The sequence below is a fragment of the Palaemon carinicauda genome, chromosome 6, assembly GCF_036898095.1.
Source record: "Palaemon carinicauda isolate YSFRI2023 chromosome 6, ASM3689809v2, whole genome shotgun sequence".
In the NCBI taxonomy this organism is placed as follows: domain Eukaryota; kingdom Metazoa; phylum Arthropoda; class Malacostraca; order Decapoda; family Palaemonidae; genus Palaemon; species Palaemon carinicauda.
The window spans coordinates 146,152,205-146,159,704 of NC_090730.1; the positions used below are offsets into that span (position 1 = coordinate 146,152,205).

Below are 7,500 nucleotides of genomic sequence, written 5' to 3' on the forward strand. Positions count from 1 at the left end.
AAAAGGGTAGTAAATCAGAAATGTGTTTAGATTCAAGGTGTTACTTTAATTGAAGATTTCACCCGCATTCAAGTTTAGCGACCTCTCAAAAAATGTAAGATATCACTTGGTACACCGAAGTAATCAATAGGAAAATTAAAACTGATGAACGATCAAAAGAAATATACCTTGTTTAGTTGCCGATATCTTTCTGATGAGCATGAGATGGCATTTCTACCTCCATTATGTTAATGCATTCTTGGAATCAGCAAAGTTAAAGGAAATTGCTAACGGATGAAGTAACCATTTCATGTACGGGAAGAAGAAGAAGAAAAAAATGAATACAGACTATTAAAATTGAGATTATAAATAAATGGAAATTAATAAATATAAATGTAAACAATTGTTAAATATTTTGTTACCAGGAAAAGAAATCTATGCAACGAAAAAAATTAAATCAAATATGTAATCAATACCACATAGGTTACTCCATGATTGCAAAGGTATTTCTAATTGTAAATGAAGCTTCAGGTTATCCACCCCATACGAAATGGTCGAACAAATAACATGTACTCACGTTTGGAAATTGCAACGCAGCACAATGAAGATCGATACATCATTAAATGTGAGGGAAAATCCCAAAGCAAGAATGACGTAACTGAGTGTCAGATCCCCGTCTCCACCCAAAGAGCAGCCATGATGGAGCTCCTTGAACGACCGCATAAGGACTCAACCCAAAATAAACTCTTCTTATCGCGGACTGCAATGAACCGCCGCCTCCCCTCCTCTTCAAGAGGCAGGATCGAATCCTGCTCCTAATCGACTTAATTCAGACTTCAACCTAAGTCTAAGGTTTCCCTCGAGTCGTACAATAACACTCACAAGTCCTTCTGTTTAGAGTAGAGCCGATTCGCTTTGTCCTTCTGTGAACCCAATGAAAATACTCGAATTTGATAAGGCACTGACGTTCTCATAATTGCCCGTAAATGGCATGAGTGCTCGCATGAGTGAAATCTATTACCATAATCGCAAAGTTTATTGCGGAATGCAGTGCCCTGGACATTGCGTATCATAGGAGAAAAGTACAACAATAATACACACACGACAGAATCTTTGTTTGTTTTGCTTGACACTAGAGGCTCTTAGCTTTCATGGCACTGTGCTGCGTGGCACTGTCGTGATTAATAGTGTTTTGAATCAAAACTTTAGTAAGACTGAAGTTCGTTGCTGCTTCAATGGGTGCTTGACATAAATGGTCTCGTGCGTTCATAAATTCCTTATCATTACTTTACAAATAGGATCATGTTTTCATAAGAGAAATTTGTACATTAACTTGTTGCCAGGTTTCAACAGACATCATCTATCAGCTAAATAAAGATAATGTTCATATATATGTTGACGCAAAAAACTTGTAATTTATAAGCATTATAGATTGACGTCTAAGATGCACACATCAGAGAGAGAGAGAGAGAGAGAGAGAGAGAGAGAGAGAGAGAGAGAGAGAGAGAGAGAGAGAGAGAGAGAGAGAGGAGTATTTTACATTTTAGCAGATGCATGGCTATCTCACAATCAAATTCAACATTCCCTGTCAACCAATCAATATTCAACTAGTTAAATTTATAATTGTTTTTAAAAGTATTTAGATTTTTTCTAATATTCGTCTGTGTGGATAAGGACTTCCTTGCAGGGATGCCCTGATGAAAGCCATTAGTTTTTGGCTGAAACAGCTGTCGATCAAAATTTAATAAATGGAGAAGAACCATAATAAATTCAACCTTTTATTAAAACTCTAGCCCTGATGATAAAACAAATACAGAGAACTAAATGTTGTCTATAAATAATTGATGGCATAAGCACTTTATCACTTAATGAAAATTGCCTAAGACTACGACCCTTCCCACAAAGCATTATAAATATATATATATATATATATATATATATATATATATATATATATATATATATATATACAGTATATACATATATATACAGTATATACATATATATACAGTAGATTATATATATATATATATATATATATATATATACAGTATATACATATATTTACAGTAGCCTATACAGTATATATATATACATATATATATATATATATATATATATATATATATATTATATATATATATACACATATATACATGTATCTGTATATATATATATATATATATATATATATATATATATATATATATATATATATATATATATATACATATATATATGTATATATATATATAGCCTTATAGAAGTGTCTGTTTACTTGCACTTGAGAGCGGTAATAAGATTCCACTAACGACTTACTGATATCTCCACAGATGGCTTCAACGAATTCGAGCAGTTGCTACGTCACGACCTCCTGTCTCAGTACGACAAATTATCACTCCCCGATGTGTCCACGAGGGTTGAATTCAGGCTTACAATCAAGCACTTCGAAATGGTAAGTATTAAAGATAAAAATAAAACGGTTATTGATAACTAAATGGGTTTTCAGGAGCTTGAAGTAGAGAATTTATTGTTAGTAAATAGGCCGCCTTTAAATCTCTGGTTTTGGAAAAATCCTACTTCAATCATTCTTAGCTTCGTGTAATTCTGTCAGATCAGGTATACGCAATATGTGACCGAATCAGTCGAAACTTCGTTAATTCTAAAGTTTACGACATTAATTTTCTTTCGAGTTTCCTCGATAAATTCATCACTCATAATAAGCAAGAAATTGAAAATGTACTTCATACAATCTATCAGCATATTTTACTTACAAATTAATAAACAAGTTTTGGAAGAATCATATCACAGGATTTGCTAAGTCTGCTTCTAAGAATTTGTACTTGAACTCTTCCCCTTACACGCAGGATTTTTCTCCCACACCGAGTGAGGCTCCTCACACACTAATATTCTTTAGTAAAGTTGATCAGCAGTGTTCCGTATAAAAGTTTTATTTATTCCAAGAATCTCACCCCATTGTCTACTACCAATTTCACAGCTCTATAGATACGTTTGGAAGTCACAAACTCAAGAGTCAGCCATTTTGATTTTTTCATACTAAAATTTGTACTTCACTTAAATTTTTAAAGTGCCCTGAATAATCCAAACTAATTCTTTTCAAAAAGTAGGTCACACTAGTTGTATGTTTTTATTTATGTATTCCCTATTTTCTATACTAAAGTGCTTTTGTTCCAACACCTCTTTCAGTACATTTTGTCTGTGCTTTGCCCAACTTACATATCTTCCTTCTCCCCGTACAAACTTTTCAATAGCAATTCGCTGACCTTTTTTGTCTTAGTGACCAAATCCCCTACCAGCGACTGATCCATCTTTACATCTATGCTATTTTAACAATCCATTCTTGTCTATCTACCTATATCACAATTACATTTTACATTTCCATAAAGAATAGTGGCCATATCATCCCCTTTACATATAACTTTGCCACATAAGACATCCTTTTCTCTTGCAAAATGTTTACTAAATACAGATTATCTTCCTGACGTTGCCAATATATATATATATATATATATATATATATATATATATATATATATATATATATATATATATGTATACATACATACATATATATATATATATATATATATATATATATATATATATATATATATATATAATGTGTGTGGGTATGTTTCTATCCACAATAATGTGCAATTTCCACCTTGAAGGGGTTGCCTCCAAAATGTATTAACGCTGCAATTGTCAAATAGCTTTCTTCACCTTAGAATAGCTGCAGGTGACTGAATAGAAGGTAATTAATATACTACCTAAGTCAACAGAGACACTATAGTTTTCAAACTGCCAAGCCTAAGAACTTACAATTACGTATTTCATGCACATCTCTTAAGGACTAGAGCAGAACTGTGTAAGTCGGTGACCCAGAAAGTGGTTCTTTTTATTCATGTTTTGTTATTGAATATATACTGAGGTAGCCCTACCCAGAAAAAAATTGTCCTGAGAGAGGGTATACCTGTTGCTAATGTTTAGCAATGCCAATATTAATTGCTACTCAAAATAGTGTATCTTTCAAATATTACAATTCTAATGCCAGATTAAAAACATGGAGAGGAATAGAGAACAAAGAACGGGAGTAATAAAAGATGTGAAATATAAAGGACAATTTTTTTTTTTTTTTTTTTTTTGCCATTGGAGATTCGATCGCCAACTGCTAAGTATGAAATACCATTAGTAAAACTAAAATTTTAGGTAAGGGAGCTAGAATACAGTATAGTATCTCGGATATCATATCGAACATGATTCGTTCAGAAACCATGTTTGAACATCAAACAGTTTGAACATAAAACAAATTTCCCTATAAGAATGAATGAAAATAGCATTAATTGGCTCCCCACCTAAGGATGCTCCTTTTATGGGTCAATTTTACGCAGAATTTACATTATCAAATTACAGTGCAGTACAAAAATGTATACCAAAACTAAGAAAACGTGTTATGATTAATAGAATAAACAAATAAACGTGGGATAAATAAACATTGCTTCACATGGGTGATATTTTACTTAAAAATTGGGAAACTAAGGTCATTATGCCATCATTTCCTTTATCAACATCTTCTCCCTTTTCCTTTGAACACATATCCTCTTTTGCCATTATGTAAGGATAATAAAAACACTATTATAAATCAACCGACCCCAGGGTCTTTACAGCTAAATAGTGTATGCGACCAGTCAAAATGATGGCTAAATATTTAAATAGATATTCTCACACACGCACACAGATTCATCCCTTCTCACACTCTCCCCCTTTCCCAACTACAACCTCTCTCACCAGGGTATGACTACATCCCCTCCCCTCACCGAGAGACGAGGAATGACCTCCTAATTATACATCTGGCAATATCTCTGAGCGTGAACGGAATATATAAATATATATATATATATATATATATATATATATATATATATATATATATATATATATATATATATATATATATAGTTTATTATACAGGAGATTAGTTCCCAGTTTAAGCAAAATCTATTTTTCATATGATAAATAACTTTAGTCTCTCTCTCTCTCTCTCTCTCTCTCTCTCTCTCTCTCTCTCTCTCTCTCTCTCTCTCTCTCTATTCATAACGAAATGATAATAAATATTTCTTTTTCTTACAGGTGGAAGAAACTCACTCTTTGATGGTTGATGCCTGGATGGTGAATGTGAGTATATCATTGTGATTTGACAAATACATTATTATTATAATTTCAATCATTCTAATAATAATTTAAATGATAATAAAAGAATCCAGAAATGAAACAGAACATCATCTAATTGTCACAATCGTAATAATTAAATGCCGTCGAATACAAAGAGCAGTTTAACTAAAATTTCTTATAGGGCACATGCATGATAAATACATACAAAGCAAATGAACACAGCTTTCAGCCATTAGATGGGTTTAAATGTCCAGAAAGGGATAAATCAGGAGAAAAGGTGGCGTGATGTGTCGAATTCATCGTAAAACTTACGGCAGTATCGTTTCCCTTCTTTTCTAGGAATGGAATGACCCCAGGCTAATGTGGGATGTCGAGAGATACGGTGGGATAACAAAGATTATGGTTCCTCATTCCCACATTTGGAAGCCTGATATTGGTGTTTATAACAGGTATGGAGGAATTGTAACCTTTCGTGCGTATCAACAATAAGGATGCCCTTTTATGCACTAGTTTTGTAGATTCCTTTAAAATATAATTCATAAATAATTATTTCATCAATTATCATATTCATGTAGGTTGTTTTCTGGCCTATAGATGATTGTTTTCTTCTTTGTTTATTCTTTTATTCCCTTATTACAAGCAGATTCTCCTATTTTGTTGACCATCGTTTAACATTTGTCATTCTATTCTTTATTTATATTTCTCGCTATTTCTTTTTTGTCGACTGTATCTTAATATGCTATTGTTCCAAATGCAGCACACAGTCCCTTCTCATTATTATTCGTATTCAATTACAATTTCATTATACTTCGCATCAGATTATAATATCGTTACTAATTCACCAATCTCTTCAAATTCCCTAACCTCCAATCTCTGACCATCGATAGCGCGACGCCAGAGAAGGCCATGACCTACGGCAAACACGTTGGTCATCGTCTACGCGACGGGGAAAGTCCTCTTCGTTCCGCCCATCAAGCTTCACTTCACCTGCGTGATGGACCTCACATACTGGCCCCACGACAAGCACAACTGCACGACAATCCTGGGATCCTGGGTGCACGATGGATTCACCATTGACCTACAAGTCAAGGATGAAAAGCCTGCGGTAAGGAAAAGGGAAAGTTTACCATCTATTGGTCGAATATTTGGACAATAATGCGATTTAAAACCATTTGAGGTTATTAGTTGATTGTATTATTTGTTGTTCATTCATATCTCTCTCTCTCTCTCTCTCTCTCTCTCTCTCTCTCTCTCTCTCTCTCTCTCTCTCTCTCTCTCTCTCTCTCAGCATTTGATGTTATTAGCTGTTTTTATTATTTGTTGCTGTTCTCTCTCTCTCTCTCTCTCTCTCTCTCTCTCTCTCTCTCTCTCTCTCTCTCTCTCTCTCTCTCTCTCTCTCAGCATTTGATGTTATTAGCTGTTTCTATTATTTGTTGTTCTCTCTCTCTCTCAGCATTAGACGTTATTAGCTGTTCCTATTATTTGTTGTTCATTCACCTCTCTCTCTATCTTTCTCTCTGAGCAGATCGACATACCGGTGAGAACCACGGAAAGCGGCCTGAACTTGACGAGAGGAACTTGGAATCTACTGGATTCCAAGATCGTTCGCGATTACCGGCTCTACAACTGCTGTGTGGAGCCCTATATCACCATACGAATGAGCATGTATGTCGAGAGGAACGCTCCCGCTTATGCATGGATCATCAAAGGGCCCGCTCTGGGTGAGTCAATAATCTGGGATAAAGATTTCTACAATTGGGAATGAGAAAATTGTTTAGGTGCAATAGAACGTCGCCAGCTGATCCCCTAAATAACCGGAGGGTTACTATATAAGGGCAAGGGAGGGGGCGCCTAGGATAGAGTTCACTTGTTGAAATAGTCAAGAACCTTCATATAAGCGAAAGAGAAGTTTCGGAAATATGTACTCTCTCTCTCTCTCTCTCTCTCTCTCTCTCTCTCTCTCTCTCCTCTCTCTCTCTCCTCTCTCTCTCTCTCTCTCTCTCTCTCTCTCTCTCATAAATGCCTGGAGCGCACACTTTAGTGCAAAAGGGAATATTTTACTCTATGGTCTACCTCTTTAGTACGCCTACTTTTTATATCATACCAGGTCACTTTAACACTATAATATGAAACTTGGCTATTGCATTTAATTCAAAGCAACATTGCATAAAAATTAATTTATTGGTATCTTCAGAGTAAAGGAGCAATACAATGTCATAAAAGTATTCTTAATTCTGGAATTAAAAAAGGGACATTGATAAGCCAGATGACTAGAATTCTGAAGCACTGTGATGAAAATACAGAATAGATGGTGTCAGGGATATTAGA

General features: G+C 34.5%; 1 pseudogene; it reads left to right on the top strand.

The window, feature by feature from the left end:
• LOC137642698 (acetylcholine receptor subunit alpha-like) overlaps positions 1-7,500 on the top strand; it is a 73,867-nt pseudogene that overhangs the window by 60,464 nt on the left and 5,903 nt on the right.